This window comes from Lepidochelys olivacea (assembly GCF_965140295.1).
Source record: "Lepidochelys olivacea isolate rLepOli2 genome assembly, chromosome: 7".
NCBI lineage: Eukaryota > Metazoa > Chordata > Testudines > Cheloniidae > Lepidochelys > Lepidochelys olivacea.
In genome coordinates this window covers 79,203,199-79,224,490 of record NC_140417.1, presented here as the reverse complement: position 1 = coordinate 79,224,490, position 21,292 = coordinate 79,203,199, and positions in this window count along the sequence as shown.

Genomic DNA, 21,292 nt, shown 5'->3' with positions numbered 1-21,292 from the left:
ATCTATGAATTGAAAACATAGGATTTGTTTGGCACTGATTAGCACACTTGTTAGCCATCCATGACTTTTTTTGTCATCACTAGTTGTTTGAACTGACCTGTTAGAGGAGCTAACAAATTAATTAACAGGCACGAAAACTAAGCTACCCTCTCAACTCTTAAAAACCACTATTTTCTCAGGGAATAATGCCATCTCTGAGTCTGATAGGGTCCTCTGTCATCAGATACACTGAAGTTACTGGCAGATTGAGATGTGGGATGGCAAAAAGGAGGACCAAAGTATCCTTACAATTTGGTGTATAGTCATTGCTCTTCAAAAGGTTATAGTACAGAGCATTTTATTGATAAGGTGGAGTGTCTGAATAATGATCAGTATTGTAATGGAAATAACAAAACTAAATGAATTAATCTTGTCACCATATAGCATTAAAAATTCCGTGCTTGAATAATAAGAGTATTGCAGGAGGAATATACTATCTACCACCTGACCAGGATGGTTACAGTAATTGTCATATGCTCAGGGAGATTAAAGAGGCTACAAAAACAGAAAACCCAATGGGACATTTCAGCTATCTCCATACTGACTGGGTATATGTCACCTCAGGACAGGATGCAGAGATAAAATTTCGAAATACCATTAATGACTGCTTCTTGGAGCAGCCAATGCTGGAACCCACATGAGAAGAAGCAAATCTGGATTTAGTTTTAAGTGGAGCACAGTATCTCATCTAAAAATGTTAGTATAGTTGAACTGCTCGGTAATAGTAACCATAATGTAATAAAATTTAACATCTTTGTAACAGGGAGAATACCAGATGTAAGCAGTGTCAGGATGAGCTCCACCCTGACATCTGGTGGTGAGGTGTGGCAAGTTGTGGAAAAGAACTTCAGGGGCTGATCTCATTTGCATAGGCACACCCACCCCGCCTAGAATGAGGCCATAGCTGCCCAAATGGTCACTTTGGCTGCTGTGGGATCCCCAGTGTCTCTGTTATTGGGGCAGGAAGAATAAATTGTTATTACCCTGATTATGGGAACTGTGCTTGGAACTGTACGTGGCCTTTTGTTATGATGGAGGGACTCACCATCAACTAAGTGGCACTCGCTAGGCAAGGGTCATGGGTTCCAAAACTCTGTGAATTGAGAGAGGCTGGGGACAAGTATTAATATTTGGTGGCATGGGCCCCTTGGTGAGGGCCTTACATGCTAATTGCACTTCCTCCTCTCTCCACTGTGGAATATCAGAGCTAATTTTGATTTCATTAGAAGTCTAGTTACAGGCTGCTGAGCTCACTTTGGGCTAACAGTGCACCAGCACTGAAGCTCCCCTACTACAAGCTGAATTCACCAAAGAGCTGAACTGACTAAGAGCTGAAATCACTGAGCGTTGTGTTAAGTAGTGGGGGAGCCTGAAGATATATTGTGGAGCAGTTTGCGGGACGGCTGGAGTGCCTGGTGGACAGGCTGGTGGAGCAGTTTGTAGGACGGCAGGAGCTGCTGGTGGGATGCGGAGCAGTTTGTGGACCGGCTGGTGGAGCAGTTCATGGGACGGCAGGAGCTGCATGTGGGCCGCAGAGCGGAGCGGAGCTGAGCGAAGGAGTTCGTGGGGCGGCTGGCGGAGCGGAGCAAAGGCCTATGGAGCTGTGGGGCAGTCGGCTTCAGAGCATGTAAGATGCCTCTTACCCCCGTCCCACTTCCACCCAGGTTGGGAGGTAAAGCTCCGCAGATAAACTTTCGAACTCTGGGGCTGCCCTGACCAGGGACAGAGACTTTTGGGGCATTGGACTTTTGGGACTTTGGGTGATTTGGGGTTGCTGGACTCAAGAACCAAAGGGAAAGGGGCATGCCCCAATTTGCTTGGGGTGGGTTTTTTTTTTTTTGCTCATGGGTTGTGTTATGAATCCTGTTGGTGGTGTTTCCCCAACATAATGCCACATTGTTTCTCTCTGTTATTAAAAGGCTTTTTGCTACACTCAGACTATGTGCTTGCGAGAGGGGAAGTATTGCTTCTTGGAGGCGCCCAGCGGGGGTGGTATATATTTGTCCCAGGTCACTGGGTGGGGGCTTGAGCTGGTTTTGCATTGTATTATTGGAATGGATCCCCTAGATATTGAACCCGGCCCTTGTTGCTGCCAACTCTGATGGGCAGAAGGGTTACACAAAGAAACCCACCATGGTAGCATTTAACTTCAAAAAGGGAAACTACACAAAAATGAAGAAGCTAGTTAAATAGAAATTAAAAGGAACAGTCACAATGGTGAAACGCCTACATGCTTCAAGGAAACTATTTAAAATCCACCATAACAGAGAGGCTCAAACTAAGTATATACTTCAAATGGGGAAAAAAACCTCAGTAAGAGGACCAAAAGCTGGTCCTCTTGGCTAAACAGCATGTGAACTATCTATGATAACTTAAAGACTGTTAAGGCAAAAAAGCATCCTTTAAAAATTGGACGTCAAATCCTACTGAGGAAAATAGAAAGGAGTATGAACTCTGGCAAGTCAAGTCTAAAAGTACAATAAGACAGGCCAAGGAAGAATTTGAAGAGCAACTAGCAAAAGACAAATATTTTTGCTGCTAGTTTTTGGTAAGTATATCAGAAGCAGAAAGCCTGTCAAACCACCAGTGTGGCCACTGGACGATTGAGGTGCTAAAGAAGCACTCAAGAAAGACAAGGCAGTTCCTGAGAAGCAAATTAATTCTTTATATAGATCTTTATTGCAGAAGATGTGAGGGAGATTCCCACACCCGAGTCATTCTTTTTAGGTGACAAATCTGAGGAACTCTCACAGACTGAGGTGTCAATAGAGGAGGTTTTGGAACAAATTGATAAATTAAACAGTCACCAGGACCAGATCATATTCACTCAAGAGTTCTGAAGAAATTCAGATATAAAATAGAAGAACGAACATGGTTTGTAACCTATTGCTTAAATCAGCCTCTGTACCAGATGACTGGAGGAAATAATACAACACCAATTTTTTTTAAAGTCCCCAGAAGTAATCCTGCCAATTACAGACCAGCAAGCCTTACTTCAGTACCAATCAAAATGGTTGAAACAACAGTAAAGGACAGAAAGGGAAATCATACTTGTGATGGGTTTGACTCCATTTCCGGGGTACCACCTGATGTGCTGGGGTCCCACTGAGCCCACCAGTGCCACAAGCCTGGGTTCTCCCCACTCTGTGCTGCTGACAGGCTCTCAAGCCCTCTTCTGCACACACACAGATAGGGAGCCACCCAGCTGTAGAATTACACAGAGTCTGCAATGAGCTCTCTGTGGGAGGGCTCAGCTCGGGGAATTGCCAGGCACTCTGGTGCACACACCCTCTGGAGCGTAAACCCAAAATTATATTGCCTTGCAGTGTATCGAGATCTATACAGTACAAGCTCATGAAATTCGGCCCCTCCCTCAGTGTGGAGAAAGATATGCACAGCTTTCCACCCCACCCCCCAGTTATGAATTGCACAAACTGGGTTTAGAATAAACAAAAAAAAACAAGTTTATGAACTACAAAAGGTAAATTTTAAGTGATTATAACAGATAGCAAACAGAACAAAGCGGATTAGTGAGCAAATAAAACAAAACACTCAAACTAAGCTTAATCCACTAAGGAATACTGCCTACAAATAATAATTTATCACCCTAAATGTTGTTTCAAGCAGGCTGCAGAGTTTCTTGAAGGTGAACAGCACTGCTTTCAGCTTAAATCTCCAGGGATTCATTTTACAGTCTGAATTTTCTTGCCTGGACTCAGCCCCTGCCTCCCCTAGCTTAGTTCCTTTGTTTCTTCAGATGTTTTTAGTAGTCTTCCTTCCTGCAGCAAAATGGCAGATGAAATTCATTGAAGACAAGAATGCACATTGGAAAACATAATCCCAACTATGCATACAAAAGGATGGGTGCTAAATTAGCTGTTACCACTCAAGAAAGAGATCTTGGAGTCATTGTGTTCAAAGAACTATCCACATCTGCTCAATGTGCGCAGCCAAACAAGCTAAAAGAATGGTTGGAACCATTAACAAAGGGATAGATAATAAGACAGAAAATATCATAATGCCACTATATAAATCCATGATACACCCACAGCTTGAATACTGCACTCAATTCTGATCACTCCATCTCACAAAAGTTAATTTAGAATTGGAATAGTTGCAGAAAAAGTCAACAAAAATGATTAGGGGTATGGAAGAGCTTCCATATGAGGGGAGGTTAAAAGACAGACTGTTCAGCTTAGAAAAGAGATAACTAAGCGGGGATATGACAGAGGTCTATAAAATTATGAATAGTGTAGAGAAAGTGAATAGGGAAATGTTATTTACCCCTTCACATAACACAAGAACCAGGGGTCATCCAATGAAATTAATAGGCAGCAGGTTTACAACTGATGTAATAAAGTATTTCTTCACACAACATACCATCAACCTGTGGAACTCATTTGTCAGGGAATGTTGTGAAGACCAAAAAGTATAACCATGTTCAAAAGAGAGTTAGATAAATTCATGGAGCATACATCCATCAATGGCTATTATCCAAGATGGTCAGGGACACAATCACATTTTTGAGTGTCCCTACTAAACCTCTCACTGCCAGAAGCTGCATCTGGATAACTCAGTTGCCTTATTCTGTTCATTCCCTCTGAAGCATCTGGCACTGTTGGAAGATGGGATAGTGGGCTAGATGGACCATTGTTCAAACCCAGTATGGCCACTTTTATGTTAAACATCTTGTACAGTTTTACAGTCACAGGATAAATTATGAATTATGTGTATTGCACATAATCACACAGCTCTGGGGGAAGCACTGCAAAGGTGAAATCCATGCCTTCTGTTCATGAATGTCAATGCAGCTGAAGCCATGGAAGCCAGTGTAGCTATCAAACTGCTACAAAATGAAAAGGACAGAAAACAGTTTGAATAGATGCTTGCCACAAATAAAGACAGAACAAAAACCTCACTATTTGAGAATAACCAATAGTAGCACCCAACAAAATGGAATCCTAAGGGTCATACAACAAAGTCACTTAGAGTTTTCACAGGCAACCCAAAAATAAATGAAAAAGTATGTCCAATGTATTCCCTTTGGTTTATCTCATAACAGGGGAAAATGGAAAAAAAGTCTTCCTTCAGACTTGGTGTATCAGAGTTTCCATCACCAAGCATTCAAAAAATCATGACTCAGACTCCATCAAAAATCATGAGAGATGAAAAAAACAGATATTACTACATTGCCCTCTGAGTTGACCATTTAAATGAGAAAATCTCCTGCCCCCAATTTGTGTGTGACCTTTTCAAGCTCTGGAATATAGAAGCAGAAAATAGATGAGTAGCAAAGTGAACAAAGAGACTGAATGGAAGATTCAGGTGATAGCAACTCAAGATTATTTTGAAATATACATTCTCTCTCTTGTACAAAGGTGCATTTCTTGGACACCTTTTCCTCTTTCTTTTGATATTATTCAGGGTACTCTTCAGATATTTGCACCTCTCCTGACTTTTCCAGTAAAAGGTTTGATGGAACCTTGAACCAGTATAATTATCCTGCTTTCTTTTTACTAAATTGAGATTAGCTGTGTTTTAACATATATTGAAACAAGACAATTGAATCTGTAGCTGTGCAGGATTTAAGTACTTTGCAATTCTAATAATGTTGTAAAATGAAAAAAATATATAAATGTTAAATATAAAAAGAAATGCAAACTAACTTGCACAAGTGAAAGTCTTTTCCCCAAGTATTAAAAAGCTCATATTCCCTACTACCAATTTGTTTAAACATATGCAGATAATTTGACATTATTCTAGTTCCAACATTTTTCCATCCAAACTAGTTACTGTCACTACAAAAAATTGCAAATTCTAGGTCTAGATAAAGCAATGTTACATGTTTCTTATCATTTCCACATAAGTTGCATGGCTTGCACCTCCTGTAAAGTGAAAAAATGCAACCCAAAGAAAATGGCTAGCAAGTCATATGAATGCATGTGTGAATGCTTAAAACTGGTATAAATGAAAATGTAAGCATAAATCCTGACAACCAAAATTCTGTACTTTGCAGACTTCCTCAGACAGCACAGTCAGCTGTGTTATGGAAATCCAGAACCTTACACCTGAATTTCCCTGTGGGCCAAATTCATCCCACCGTGATTCAGCTGGTCTCAGAGGAATAATGGAGGGATGAATTTGGACTTGTGTTTCCAAACTTGGTACCATATTAACTGTACAACTTGAAAATTACCCCTAAACTTAAAAAATGTTGTTGGGATTTTACCTAAGAGAATACGAAGCTCATGTCAAAAACAATGGAAACCATGGTGCTAAAACTCTATGAAGTTTTTAAGATATGTTTGGAGTGATTTTTTAAAAACAACATTTAGAAGTAATAGGCACTACTGGCACCATTTAATACAGCATTCCACATAATCAAATATTTTATTGATGTATATGTGCTGCTAAATACCTCCTGACACTTGATTTGACAAGTGATACCCACAGGAGAGCATTTCATAACAGTGTTGTATATTGAACTATACAAACAGACCTGTGAATGTATCATCACTGGCAGAAGGCCAAGCTTATTTTTTCTAATCCTGAAAGAGAAGAATAGACCATAATTCTAATGGCAGGACATGTGGTACATCAAGGAGCCCTTATAATGGAAGAAATATTTGCTTTTGTTTACCCTATGCTTTTGATGAAAAAGTTGCCCCCTAAGAAAACTGTGTTCACAGGATGCTTTGAATGAGATAATCAGGCAATCACATGGAGCACATGGTTTGGATGATTATAAGGCTCTTCCAAAAGTGATAGCTGTTCTAAAATAAAACCTTTTCAAAACATTTTTTTGCTTTGATTCTGCCATGAAACCTACAAGAAGGGGGCACATCTACTGTTAAAAAAAATCTGACAAAGTTTGAGTGTTGGATGAAAAACAAATTTTTACTATTCATGGAAGAAGAAAGGGTGTTGGTCCAGGTTAGAAACTGATCTACCTCCAGAAAGCATTTGAAAGAGGTGGTGAGGTTGAGTTTGAATTAAATCCATACCAAAATGAAAAAAAAAAAAATCTTATGCTACTAAAAAGCAAAACCCTGATTTCAAAAAGAGTGAAACTATCAGCTTACAAATAACTGGAGTTTGTTCATGATGGGATTCGGTGTGTTCTTTTGTTATTCTGATAGCTAATGACCTCCCCCATTTTGCATCACTTGGTCTTCTTGACCCGACAGGTTAAAAAAAAAAGAGAAAGATAGTTCTGAGAAATAATCTTCCAATAGGCCTCCAAGATTTCACTACCTATTCTAGTAGCATAATTCTAAGCTGCATGCTTGTCCAGTATAGCTCTTTATATTTAATTAATTACAATTTTGAAAGTGTCTGTCTGATTCAGGTTCTTTATTGGTTGAGGGGGGCAGAAAGGAAGAAACTTAAAAATTCTAAAACAATCTCCTCTCTCTCTCTCTCTCCTCTCCCTTTCTAACTAATTTCTATGCTAGGAAGAGGCAGTGGGTTGCTCATTTCTTTGGAGCATGATGTTCAGGAAAGCAGTACAATCAATCTGCATTGTGAGAGCTCAACAATATTTGGTAAAGTTCCTGTGCCCTTAATCTGATTTTTTTTTGTAACAAACAAAAAAAAGGCAATTCTTATGTGGAATAAATCATGTTCAAATCCTCCCAATCATCTTGTTTCCAAGGGTCCTAGCTGAGACAACAGTTCAAATTTCGAAAGAAGTGATAAAAAGATGATGCTGGACTACTCCAAATTATCAAGATTCCAGCTGAAATATAAGACAACCTGTCAGAGTGCTATACTAGCTTTCAATGGGAATAAAGAAACTGACTTGGAATTATTCACTCACTTGAGACTTAAGGCATCCAAATATAGAAGGTGGTCTGCTAAAGAAAGCTATTCAAAGAGAAAAAACCAAGACTATCATGTCAAAAAAGAATAGGAGTCAAGGGAAGACTTAATACAACTTTACCTGGGGGGTGACTTGTTACTAAAATCCATGTTCTACAAAAGGATAAATATGACTATTATATCAAATTGGGGCTCGCCTGTATGGTGCATTAGTCTGCACCAGAGGGGTGCAAGTTCTAGAGCACACTAATTTGTCACATACTAACTGGCACATGTGGACCCTGTTGGCATGCACTAAAAGTTCCCTTGTGTGATTTAATTTCAGACAGTGCTACATTAATATGCACTAAGGAACTTTTAGTAAGGAACGTAGGAAATCACACACAAAAATACTACGTTAAGAGAATACTGTAAAGATTACAAAGTCAAGCACTCAGAAGTTAGGAAATGCCAGAATTAGGGTAGCCAGTGCAACCATAGCTCATCCCCCTTGTGATAAGTGTTTAATTACTTAATCATATACTATATTTTCCACAAGACCCCTTCCTCATGCAGTGCACAGGATGGTCCTGTGCTCTGCAGAAGAATCAAGATTGGATAGTGAAGGAGGCTGCTGTCTGTAGGAAGTCCTTGGTGCACTTGTAGTGAAAGTTGGGAACTGTGAAAGTGAATAAGGCAGGGCACTGGAGGAAGAGAAAGGAGGATCTCATAATTAAGGCCATTGAATACTGTCCTGGAGAATTAGATTCTATCCGTGCCTCTGCCCCAGGGTTCCTAGGTGATTCTGGATGAAGCACTTAAACCAGTGGTTCTCAACCTTTTTTCATTTGCAAGCCCCTAGAAAATTTTGAATGGAGTTCCAGGCCCCTTTGGAAATCTGTTGTCTGTATATATAATTGAATGACGTTCAGTCACTTTTCAGTCTAAGTCTTTCATGGATCACTTAGACATAGTCCAGGGTCCACGGACCACAGGTTGAGAACCACTGAATTAAACCAGACTTTCCACATGTTGTTATTAACTCATTTTCTGAATCTCCAACTTACTACCATAAGTTCCAGTTTGCAGAATTGCTGAGCACTGACAATCATTACTGAAGTCAATAGGAATTGTGCTTTGAACATAAAAAACTGCTATATAATGCTAAGTACTCTTACGCCTAGTCTACACTTCGAGTTTATGTCAAATTTAGCAGCATTAAATCAAATTAACCCTGCACCTGTCCACACAATGAAACCATTTTTGTCGACATAAAGGGCTCTTAAAATCGATTTCTGTACTCCTCCCCGACGAGGGGATTAGCGCTGAAATCGACATCACCGTTTCGAATTAGGGTTAGTGTGGATGCAATTCAACGGTATTGGCCTCTGGGAGCTATCCCACAGTGCACCATTGTGACCGCTCTGGACAGCACTCTGAACTCAGATCCACTGGCCAGGTGTACAGGAAAAGCCCCGGGAACTTTTGAATCTCATTCCCTGTTTGGCCAGGTGAGCTCATCAGCACAGGTAACCATGCAGTCCCAGAATCGAAAGAGAGCTCCAGCATGGCCCGAACGGGAGGTACTGGATCTGATCGCTCTATGGGGAGATGAATCTGTGCTATCAGAACTACTTTCCAAAAGACGAAATGCCAAAACATTTAAAAAAATCTCCAAGGCCATGATGGACAGAGGCTACAGCAGGGATGCAACACAGTGCCACATGAAACTTAAGGAGCTCAGACAAGTGTACCAGAAAACCAAAGAAACAAACAGACGCTCCGGGACAAAGCCCCAGACATGCCGCTTCTACGCTGAGCTGCATGCAATTCTAAGGGAGGGCTTTCACCACTACCCAACCCCTGTCTGTGGACTCTGATGATGGAGTACTCTCCGCCATGCCTGAAGATTTTGCAGATGAGGAGGAGGACGAGCTTGAGGAGAGCACACAGCACGCTGTTCTCCCCGACGGCCAGGATCTTTTTATCACCCTGACTGAAATACCCTCCCAACCCAACCAAGCCAGAGAAGGACCTCTGGTGAGTGTACCTTTTTAAATATAACACATTTTAAAAGCAAGCGTTTTTTAATGATTAATTTGCCCTGAGGACTTGGGATGCATTCGTGGCTAGTACACTACTGGACAAGTCTGTTAACGTGTCTGGGGATGGAGCGGAAATCCTCCAGGGACATCTCCATGAAGCTCTCCTGGAGGTACTCTAAAAGCCTTTGCAGAAGGTTTCTGGGGAGAGCAGCCTTATTCTGTCCTCCAGGGCAGGACACTTTACCATGCCATGCTAGTAGCAAGTAATCTGGTATCATTGCATGACAAAGCCTGGCAGCATATGGTCCTGGTGTTTGCTGGCATTCAAGCAACATCCGTTCTTTATCTCTCTGTGTTATCCTCAGGAGAGTGATATCATTCCTGGTAACCTCACTGAAGTACGGGAATTTAATTAAGGGTACATTCAGAGGTGGCCGTTCCTACTGGGCTGTTTGCTAGTGGCTGAAAAGAAATCCTCCCCGCAGTTAGCCAAACAGGGGGCGGGCATTGGCGCTGAGCTGTTCGCATTTGGCTAGCAGGGATCTTCCCTGATACCAGCCACAGTGGGGGGAAGGGGTAAAGTGATCATCCCAGAGAACTGGATGGGGTGGGTGGAGTTTGGTTTCTGCTGCTGCACGTTAACATGAAAACCTCAGCACTAAATGGCCAACTCAATGGGCTTTGCTTGGTATGGGAAGGAGGGTGCTGCTGTTATGAAGGTTGCGGAAGCCGAAAGACTATGGCTTACCATGGCTGCCTGCAAGCCGAATTCTGTTGCCCAGCACTGTGGGTGTGATCTCTAACACCAAAGCTGCAGGCACTCAATATAAGATGCAAAATGCGACCTTGTTCCGAAATCACATGAGCTATGTAATGTGAATAGTGTTGTTTACCGTGAAAGAGTATAGCCATTGTTCTGTAAAATGTATCTTTTTAAATACTTCACTCCCTTTTTTTCCCCTCCGACACCTGCAAATGTTTCAAGCCTCCCTCCTCCTTCCCAAAGACAATCTCAGATAAGGCGGCAAAAAAAAAAACCACACACGCGATGAAATGTTCTCTGAGCTCATGCAGTCATCTGTCACTGACAGAGCTCAGCAGAATGTGTGGAGGGACACAGTAACACAGTACAGGAAAGCGGCCAATGAACGTGAGGACAGGAGAGACGATCGAGATGAGAGGTGGCAGCAGGAAGAACAGAGGAGGCAGGATGCAATGCTGGGGCTACTGCGGGATCAAACGGACATGCTCCGGCATCTGGTGGAGGTTCAGGAACAGCAGCAGGATCACAGACTACCACTGCAGCCCCTATTTAACGTCCCTCCTTCCTCTCAAATTTCCATAGCCTCCTCACTCAGACGCCCAAGAATGCGGGGTGCCAGGAGGGGCTCCAGGCACCCAACCACTCCACCCCAGTGGACAGCCCGAGCAACAGAAGGCTGTCATTCAAGAAGTTTTAAAGCGGCCTTTTCCTTCCCTCCGCCCCTCCTCCCACACCCCACCTGGGCTACCTTGTGAGTTATCCCCCTATTTTTAATAATCAATTAATAAAGAATACATGGTTTTTAAACGATAGTGACTTTATTTCCTTTGCAAGCAAGCTGTGATCAAAGGGGGGAGGGCGGGTGGCTTACAGGGAATTAGAGTCAACCAAGGGGGCAGGTTTTCATCAAGGAGAAACAAACAGAAGTATCACACAGTACCCTGGCCAGTCATGAAACTGGTTTTCAAAGTTTCTCAGATGCGCAGCACTTCCTGCTGTGCCCTTCTAATTGCCCTGTTGTCTGGCTGCGTGTATTCAGTGGCCAGATAATTTGCCTCAACCTCCCACTCCACCATAAACATCTCCCCCTTACTCTCACAAGGGCTGTGGAGCACACAGCAAGCAACAATAAGAATGGGAATATTGGTTTCGCTGAGATCTGAGCGAGTCAGTAAACTGCGCCAGCGACCCTTTAAACATCCAAATGCACACTCTATGACCATTCTGCACTTGCTCAGCCTATAGTTGAACAGCTCCTTACTACTGTCCAGGGTGCCTGTGTATGGATTCATGAGCCAGGGCATTAAGGGGTAGGCTGGATCCCCAAGGATAACTATAGGCATTTCAACATCCCCAGTTATTTTCTGGTCTGGGTAGTAAATCTCTTCCTGCAGCTTTTGAAACAGACCAGAGTTCCTGAAGACGCGAGCGACATGAACCTTTCCCAGCCATCCCACGTTGATGTTGGTGAAATGTCCCTTGTGATCCTCCAGTGCTTGCAGCACCACTGAAAAGTACCCCTTGCGGTTTATGTACTGGCTGCCCTGGTGGTCCAGTCCCAAGATAGGGATATTCATTCCATCTTTTGCCCCACCACAGTTAGGGAATCCCATTGTAACAAAGCCATCTACTATGACCTGCACATTTCCCAGAGTCACTACCTTTGATAGCAGCAGCTCAATTATTGCTTTGGCTACTTGCATCACAGCAACTCCCACAGTAGATTTGCCCACTCCTAATTGATTACCGACTGACCGGTAGCAGTCTGGTGCTGCAAGCATCCACAGGGCTATTGCCACTCACTTCTCAACTGTGAGGGCTGCTCTCATCCTGGTATTCTTGCACTTGTGGGCAGGGGAAAGCAAGTCACAAAGTTCCATGAAAGTGCCCTTACGCAAGCGAAAGTTTCAGTGCCACTGGGAATCATCCCAAACCTGCAACACTATGCGGTCCCACCAGTCTGTGCTTGTTTCCCGGGCCCAGAATTGGCGTTCCATGGCATGAGCCTGCCCCATTAACACCATGATCTCCAAATTGCCGGGGACTGCAGTTTTAGAGAAATCTGTGTCCATGTCCTCATCACTCTCGTCACCGTGCTGCTGTCACCTCCTCACTGGTTTTTCAGGTTCTGGTTCTGCATAAACAGCACGATAATGCGCGAGTTGTTTACAATGGTCTTAACTGCTGCGGTGAGCTGAACAGGCTCCATGCTTGCCGTACTATGGCATCTGCTTGGGCAATCCAGGGAAAAGGGCACGAAACGATTGTCTGCTGTTGCTTTCACGGAGGGAGGGTTGACTGACAACATTTACCCATAACCACCCACGTCAATTTTTTGGCCCCCATCAGGCATTGGGAGCTCAGCCCAGAATTCCAATAGACAGCGGGGACTGCGGGAACTGTGGAATAGCTACCCAAGGTGCACCACTTGGAATGTCGACGCTTGCCACGGTACTGTGGATGCACACCGCTGAATTAATGTGCTTAGTGTGGACACATGCACTCGACTTTATGCAATCTGTTCCCAAAAATTGACATCTGTAAAATCGGAGTAATTTTGTAGTGTAGACATACCTTGAAAAATCAGGTCTTAGTCATCTCAAATTGGGCACTTAAAATTAATGGATACTTTTTACCTTAATCTCTTTGTGCCACAGCTTCTCATCTCATCAAATGAGGATAATACCACCTCCTCATCTCACAGGGGTGTGGTAAAGATAAAATAATTAATGTTTGTGAAGTACTTGGATACTAGTGATAACATCACAGAAAAGCCCATGAGGAAGGTAATAATTCTGTCTTCAGAGTAGGGTTTGGATGGTGTGCAGTAAATAAGGCATGGGGCCACACCCTGACTGATGAGGAGAAAAGAAAATTTTTAATAGCTGCTCATTAGGTGAGCACCATCCATCCTGTGTGCTGAATGAATCATGGGTCGTGTAGAAAAAAAAAAGAGTATGGGATCATATAATTAAAGACTGTATTATAATGTGTATATACTAGGCAGCTGAATTAAGGTTGCAGAAGCAGCCTAAGTCTGTCATTCCTTGACTTTTGAGTGCTTGACACTGCAACCTTAATAATTCCTTTTAACATAATTTATGCTTGTGTGATATAATAGAAATAATAATAAATACTTGGCATGCGTACACCGTCCATCCCAAAAATTCATCACTTTGCAGGAGGATTATTATAAATATGTTGAAAGTTAATTCCTCTCCTCCACAGAGCTATAGAGGCTGATAATTGTGTTTCCTCCATGCTGTAGTGTGGGTGAGAGGTGTTGGTAAAAGGTTGTTACAAAATGGCCTGGGACAGGACATTCCATCCCACCTCACCCACAGCAGCACAAAAAAGCCATGATGGCGTCACTCTTCAGGGGGTTAGGGAGAAGCATGGCCTTGCTGACGGAGGAAGAGTCAAGGAGCAGCTGCATTAAGCAGCATGCTTCCTGGGGAACCCATCATTACTTACATGGCAAATTACAGTACACATTAACAAGACAGTTTCTACATTGATTTTCTGCCCTAGTTACAAGGACCAACAGAAGAGGCAGGAATTCATAGCAGGTGGGGGCCTAGCCAGTGGCTGCATAGCATACCACACAGCTGTGGAGGCAGAGACTGACACACATAGCAGAAGCTGAGCATGTGGGAATGGCCATGTATTTCTGAGAGGGCCCCTGGCTTCTGCCTAATGGATGGCCTGTTAGTGCCTTACTTTTATTATAGATGTGGCCATGTGCCCCAACTTGAGGAGTAACAACTCAGGACATTTCAATGCAAAGCAAGCTCCAGTTCCACCCAAGTTTTCCCTTCTACAGATTTTTCCTACATTGTTAGCAGCACTGTCCATAATTGCTTAGTCCAAGCCAGGACATGAAGAGATCCTATATTGTGATGCTAGGTAGCACAGACTTGAGGTTTAGTTATTTTAGAAACTAGAGAAGCAGGGAGAATTACTTCAATACAGAAAACTTCACATTACTTTTAACCCCAAGTCTTGTCTTCTCTATTGCAAGGGACACTGCTACTGCATGTCCTAAAACAAGAGATATAGTAAAGAGAGTAAAAAAAACAAACAAAGGGAGGAAGGATATTAACTTGTTTACCCTTTTTATACCTAGATTTGGTAATAGAGACAATTAAATCACCTCACGATCCAACTCTCTTTACCAGTATTGAATATTACTAGGATTTCAGCTGGGCAACATGAGAGGCAATTAGGTTTTTTGCTTGAATTAAAATGTGCCCATTAGTGATCAGTAGTTCAAATCATTTTATCTGATAACTAGCTGTGAGGGCCTTTAGAATAGGGACACAATGCATTTGTTGTTTTGTTTTCAGTACATTGACCTAACGTATTGGAAACAGTTAATACGTGTAGATCAGGAATGGCCACTGTGGCTCACAAGCCACATGCGGCTCTTTTACCATGAAAGTGCAGCTCATGGAGACCCCCATGCCCTACCCATTCTCCACCTACCAGACTGGGGCTGGTGGGAGATCAGAACCTCTGCCGTGCAGTGGGGTGGTGGGGTAGGGGCTTCTGCCCAGCAGGGAGAGGGGGGTTGTCTCAGGGATTCTGTCCAGCAGGGTGTACCTGCTGGGGTTCACGGCTTCAGCAGGAGCGGTGCTGAAGCCCTGAGCCCCATCAAGCAGCTCCCATGGGACTGAAGCCCCAACCCCCGGCAGATGTGCCCTGGCTCTTGAACTTCTGAACACGGAGTGGTATCCGGCTTGGAGGGCCAGTAAGTTTGGCCACCCCTGGGATATATACTTTTAGATTAAATCATATCACTCTGCAAGCCTCTTTTAGTGTCTGAGTGTGAGTCTGAAAAGTAGGTGTAGAAATGAGCAAGTGGTTTACTTTTTGTTTTACCAGGATGTATGTATTCATTCTTTAAATGTGAAGTTGACCTTTTTGCAGATGGTCTATTTTGTCAGAGTAAGAGGGAGTTTGGGGCCTGGTTTCTGATGCAGTGTAAGATTTGAGAGATTAATCTTTGCTTCAAGAATTTTCGCTTGCTCAGACTGGAGGCTTCATCATCACACCACTGTGACTTGCACTCAGTTAGTTGCAAAACCAAAACCAAAACAAGTTAGGCTTGCAGACACACTGAAGCTCCCTCCTCCTAGGACCCAATATCCTGTTCTCTGTAGTCTGGCAAAATTCCTGTTGATGGCTAAATTGTACCTGTATCGGGGGTATTACACTACCCATAGGGAGTTCAGCAGGGGCTTGCTCCTCAGAAATACAATCCATTCCCTCAGATCCCTGGTGCACTGAAGAAGTGAGCAAGGTACACCAGACCTTGATATGGTGCAGTCTGCACCCTCCTATACCTGGGGTCAAATCCACAGGCTGGCCTTGGCCCTTTCCTTTCTAGGGTTGCCAACTTTCTAATCACAGAAAACCGAACACCCTTGCCCCGCCCCCTGCTATGCCCTTTCCCCTAGACCTCAACCCTTCTCCAAGGCCCCACTTCCGTTCACTCCATCCACCCTCCCTCCACCGCTTTCTCTCCCCCACCCTCACTCACTCATTTTCACCAGTCAGGGGCAGAGAGTTGGGGTGCAGGAAGGGGAGAGGACTCTGCTTAGGGGTGCAGGTTCTTGGGTGGGGGCCAGAAATGAGCGGTTCAGGGTGCGGGAGGGCGCTCTGGACTGGGTAGGGGGTTGGGACGTGGGAGGGGGTGAGGCCTCAAGCTGGGGGTGCAGGCTGTGGGGTGGGGCTGGGGATAAGAGATTTGGGGTACAGGAAGGGGCTCCAAGCTGGAGGTAGGGCTGAGGGGGTTCAGAATGTGGGGGGGCTGTAGAATGGGGCAGGGGGCTGGGGTGCAGGTTCTGGCTAGGGGTACGGGCTCTGGGGTGGGGCTGGGGATGAGAAGCTTAGGGTGCAGCAAAGAGCTCTGGGCTGGGCAGAGAGTTAGGGTGCAGAGGATGAGGGCTCCGGGTGGGGATGTGGGCTCTGGGGTGGGGCCAAGGATGAGAGGCTTGGGGTGAAGCAGGGGGCTCAGGGCTGGGGCAGAGGGTTGTGGTGTGGGAGGGGGTGCAGGAGCGGGCTCAGGGCTGGGGTAGGGAGTTGGAGTATGGGAGGGGGTGCAGGCTGCAGGAGGGAGTTTGGGTGCAGAAGGAGGTGTGGGGTGCAAGGGCAACATGAGAGGCAATTAGGTTTTTTGCTTGAATTAAAATGTGCCCATTAGTGATCAGTAGTTCAAATCATTTTATCTGATAACTAGCTGTGAGGGGCCTTTAGAATAGGGACACTATGCATTTGTTGTTTTGTTTTCAGTACATTGACCTAATGTATTGGAAACAGTTAATACGTGTAGATCAGGAATGGCCACTGTGGCTCACAGTGGTGCTTACCTCAGGCGGCTCCCAGGAAGCAGTGTCTTGTCCTTCTGGCTCCTAAGCGGCCAGGGGGCTCTGAATGTTGCTCTTATCCTCAGGTGCCACCCCCAGAGCTCTCATTGGCTGCAGTTCCTGGCCAATGGGAGCTGGAGAGCCAGCACACAGGGCGGGGCAGTGCGCCAGAGCCCCCATGGCCACCTCCGAGCCAGAGGAACATGCAGGCTACTTCTGGGAGCCGAATAAGGAGCCTGCCAGCCCCGCACCAACTGGATTTTTAATGGCTGGGTCAGCAACCTCAGCCACCAGGGTCCCTTTTCGAGCGGGTGGTCCGGTTGAAAACCAGACACCTGGCAACCCTACACCTCACCCTGCATCTTTTGAGGTGATGGGCACTATTGGAGACTTATGGAGTGAATAACGGTTTCATGGATCTTCACAAAAGTCAGCAACAAACTCATTCTAAATGAGCAGGAGTTTTGCATGACTGTGGCACGGAGAACAGGACCTTTATACACTGTTACAGTGAGTTACTAATATGGAACAGTGCCTATATTTGCAGAAGGAGCAGCCCTGAAATAACTAATCCAGCACACTTAGCAACTTCTAGTAGAAGGAGAGGGTTATTTTCCACAAAGACAACATCACACAATTGTTTTTGAGTTTGGAAGATACACAAAGCAGAACTTTAAGTTAATTTTTTAAAAAATTACCAGAGATTTCTGAAGACTAAAATGAGTCAGTTTCAAATAAACAATGAACAAAGGAAATTCTAATGATGGATGGATTTCCTTTAAAAATTCCCAGGGATCCTTTAAATACTAGTTGTCCTATAGCACTCAGAATTTCCTTTGATTTTAATACCACTGTAATCTATAAATCAGAGTTATAAAACTGGACCAAACTTATGTATTCCAGACTCTGCAGGCTGAGATTTAACACTCTCTGTTCCCTCCCTCTCTCACACAGACGCACTCCTGACCTCACCATTCTTCTTCCAAACACAGTGTGTCTTGATCCTGACCTTAGCTGTGCTACATCCCCACTATAGTCTTCATATCACAGTCCATGACACATTTTAGTTGAGGTCAAGGGACTCCTGTTTTCAAGAGGTCTCAGAGCCATTTAAACATTGTGGGTTAGCATTTTCCAGAAGAAGCTGACCCTTTTGGTGGCTATTAGCTAATATGTACTTACTTTTACAAAATAAAACACATAACAGAATTTAATAGTGTTGTGAGATACGATTCTAAATAATTAAAACTAAACTCTTTGTGTAAATGTAAAAAGTAGTTAAGTAATGCATACTGCAGTAGTGCCCCTAACAATCAGTAATAATCACTAAACTTAGATTAGCTCTTTGCAGAGAAGTGTAATTAAATCATTTCTGATGAGGTAATGAGATCTTCCTACTTGCAAAATTAAAGTTAGCAAGGTTCTAAAATGTACATCCAGAGTCTGTAGTTCTTTTATAATACTTTTCCATTTAAATAGCTCCTTGTAACCAGCGATCTAAAAGCACTTTACAAAAGTTGTTAAATACTGCTATTCCCATTTTACCCACCCAAGGTCACTCAACAAGTCAGTAGCACTGTCATATATCCTAGATGTAGATTTATTCTGCGGCTTATTGTGCCTTCTCATTCTTTGCTTTCTTCTTCTTCTGAATCCAATGATAAACTAAAAGGAATTTACTTCTCTCTGCAAATATACATGATTACTCATCTACTTACATTATGGCATGTTATCACTGTTTATTTTCACTTGTGTATATCTTCGCAAGTGAAAGAAGTCATTGCTATTTGCAAGGCCCTTAAAAAAAAAAAAAAAAAACAACCCTACCATCAATCACAGGTTCAGCCCTGGTGCTTGTCAAATCTATTAGGAAAAAAAGTGTCATTTACAGTTCTTTTCATTTTTTGTAGCCCTAACCCTAGCAGGTGGATTGAGATTGCCTTTTCATAGTTCACAAGGGACTTTTACAGCTGTCAGATGTAAGTAAGTCTTAAAAACCATTTCTCAAAGCAAGATTTATTTGAGGGCTAGCATCTGGTGACAAATGTTGAAGGAATAACAAAATCCCTTGTACTGTGGGTTCCTTGATGTTCCTGTTTATTAATGTTCATCTTTTCTCAGAACTCAAAGTCATAGCATTGGCCTATGCTTAGTACACCCTTTGGAGACAAATAAAATGAAACACCTCTCTTTGCTTCTCCAAATAAGAAGAATCAGCTCCTTAAAAAGTTAACATGCCAGTTACCCATAAATACTTTTAGTGCTTCTCCAATGCAACTTTAACTATGATGTCACTACTAATGCTTCCATAATATAAAAGAAAGTGATATTCTTCCTCTAGTTTTAAAAAAAAAGGTATTTCTTTTATTTTTATTTTTTTAAAAAACGATCTGTGTTATAAATAGGAACCAGAGGGAAAGGATAAGAGCAGTAATTTCAATACACTCTTAAAATCCAAAGGGGGAATTGTCCAATATGCTGAATATTTAACATTGCTGACTATTAGGTGAGGGAGAAGTTTGTCTCTCGCACCAACAGAAGTTGGTCCAATAAATGATATTACCTCACCCACTTTGTCTCTCTAATATCTGACATAGCTACAACTACATTGCAGGCATGGTTGGCTATAAGCAGTTTATTCTCTATCTTTTTAATATGTGTTTAATACATGTTCTACGTTAAAGAAAGAACAAAAAAAAAGGATAGGAGACCTGACCCTGCTGTTTTTACTCAGGCAAAACTCCCATTGCCTCCAGTGAGAGAGAGTTTTGCATGAGACACATCCACAGGTTTAGACGCAGAGTCGGTAAGGTGGGGAAGGCAAGACTCCCTTCCTTACACAAATGGAGACATAATTGCAACAACTTACTGATGTGTAAGGCACACTAAATTAGTGTAACTCACACTCTGAAGAACCAGAAGAAAGCTTTAAGGGCCTGGCCTACTTTAAGTTACACATTCCTATTAGTGCTTTTGCTCCATTCCTCTCTTCTTGCCCCTCAGTTTCAGAGAGCCAACTTCAGAGGTGGTGGCCAGACCTCCCTACACTAATGTAATCTTTCCTCATAAACCTATCCCTCCAGCTCCATTGCTATTATTTGAGCCCCCCTCATTCTGTCAATGTCACACTGATAATGTGGGGCCCAGTAATGGGCATTCTATTCAAGCTGCAATAAACACCAGAGCCATATACAAATGCACCATTACCTCTCTGCTACATGAGGAACTGCTTCTGTATATGTAGACCAAACTTCATTGCCCCCTTTTTGCTACCATAGATAACTCACTTCCAACTATCACCACTCATTCTATGTCAGCATTAATGCTTTCCAGGTTTCCACTTCACATGGAAATTAAAAGTAAATAATGCAAAATATTTAGGGAAATAAAACATATTAGCACCATAACCTGATTCTAAGAATAACCCTTATCCTACTAGGAAACAGAAAGAATAGCCATATTAACTATGCGCAATCAAAACTAAACAACAAAGCTTGAATTTCTAATATTTATTACAAGCTACTTACAAAGAAACAATCTACAGGCTAAGAATCAGGTCACTGATTCTGCAAAGATTTACATTTGTGCTTGACTTTACACACTGTAAATAGTCCCATTGTCTTCAGTGGGTGAAATCCTGGCCACACTGGGGTCAATGGCTGTGACATTAAGCACTCCTGTATTCACACCCTACAAACTACTGTAATAATCTTTGTACAAAATATGCCTGTGAGGTATCATTTGAAAAGCAGGAACTCACTGATCTTTAATATTCTTGCATGATCTATGTACATGGTAGGTATTAAGAGTTATGGATACATGCTAGAATTATGACTAAAGTGTGTTTAAACCAGGCACGTTAGGAGGAATTGGTAAACAGCTCTGTCTTAGAAAAGGAATGTCTTTGATTGTCTGACCAGACTGATCCTCAGACAAAGAAGGTCTAGTTACACCTTATTTAAACAAAGCTATTAAACTAAGGAGGGGTGGTGAGAGCAGAGCTTCCTTTACCACCAGACTCCATGTCACCGTCCTCACAGCTTGAATAAACTTCACATTGAGGGGTAACCCTCAGAACAATCCATTTCAAAGTTTTACTGGTGTATAAAGACAGAGGGTTTGAACCTCAAGTGATAAACAATAGAATCAACTGACTGTAGACAATATTAGTGTCTTATAAAATCTTATAGCGTGAGGTCTTCTATGAAAGCTTGTGACACACTGGTGATTAATATTGTGAATGGTACATATTAACACTACATAAGAAATTATGCATA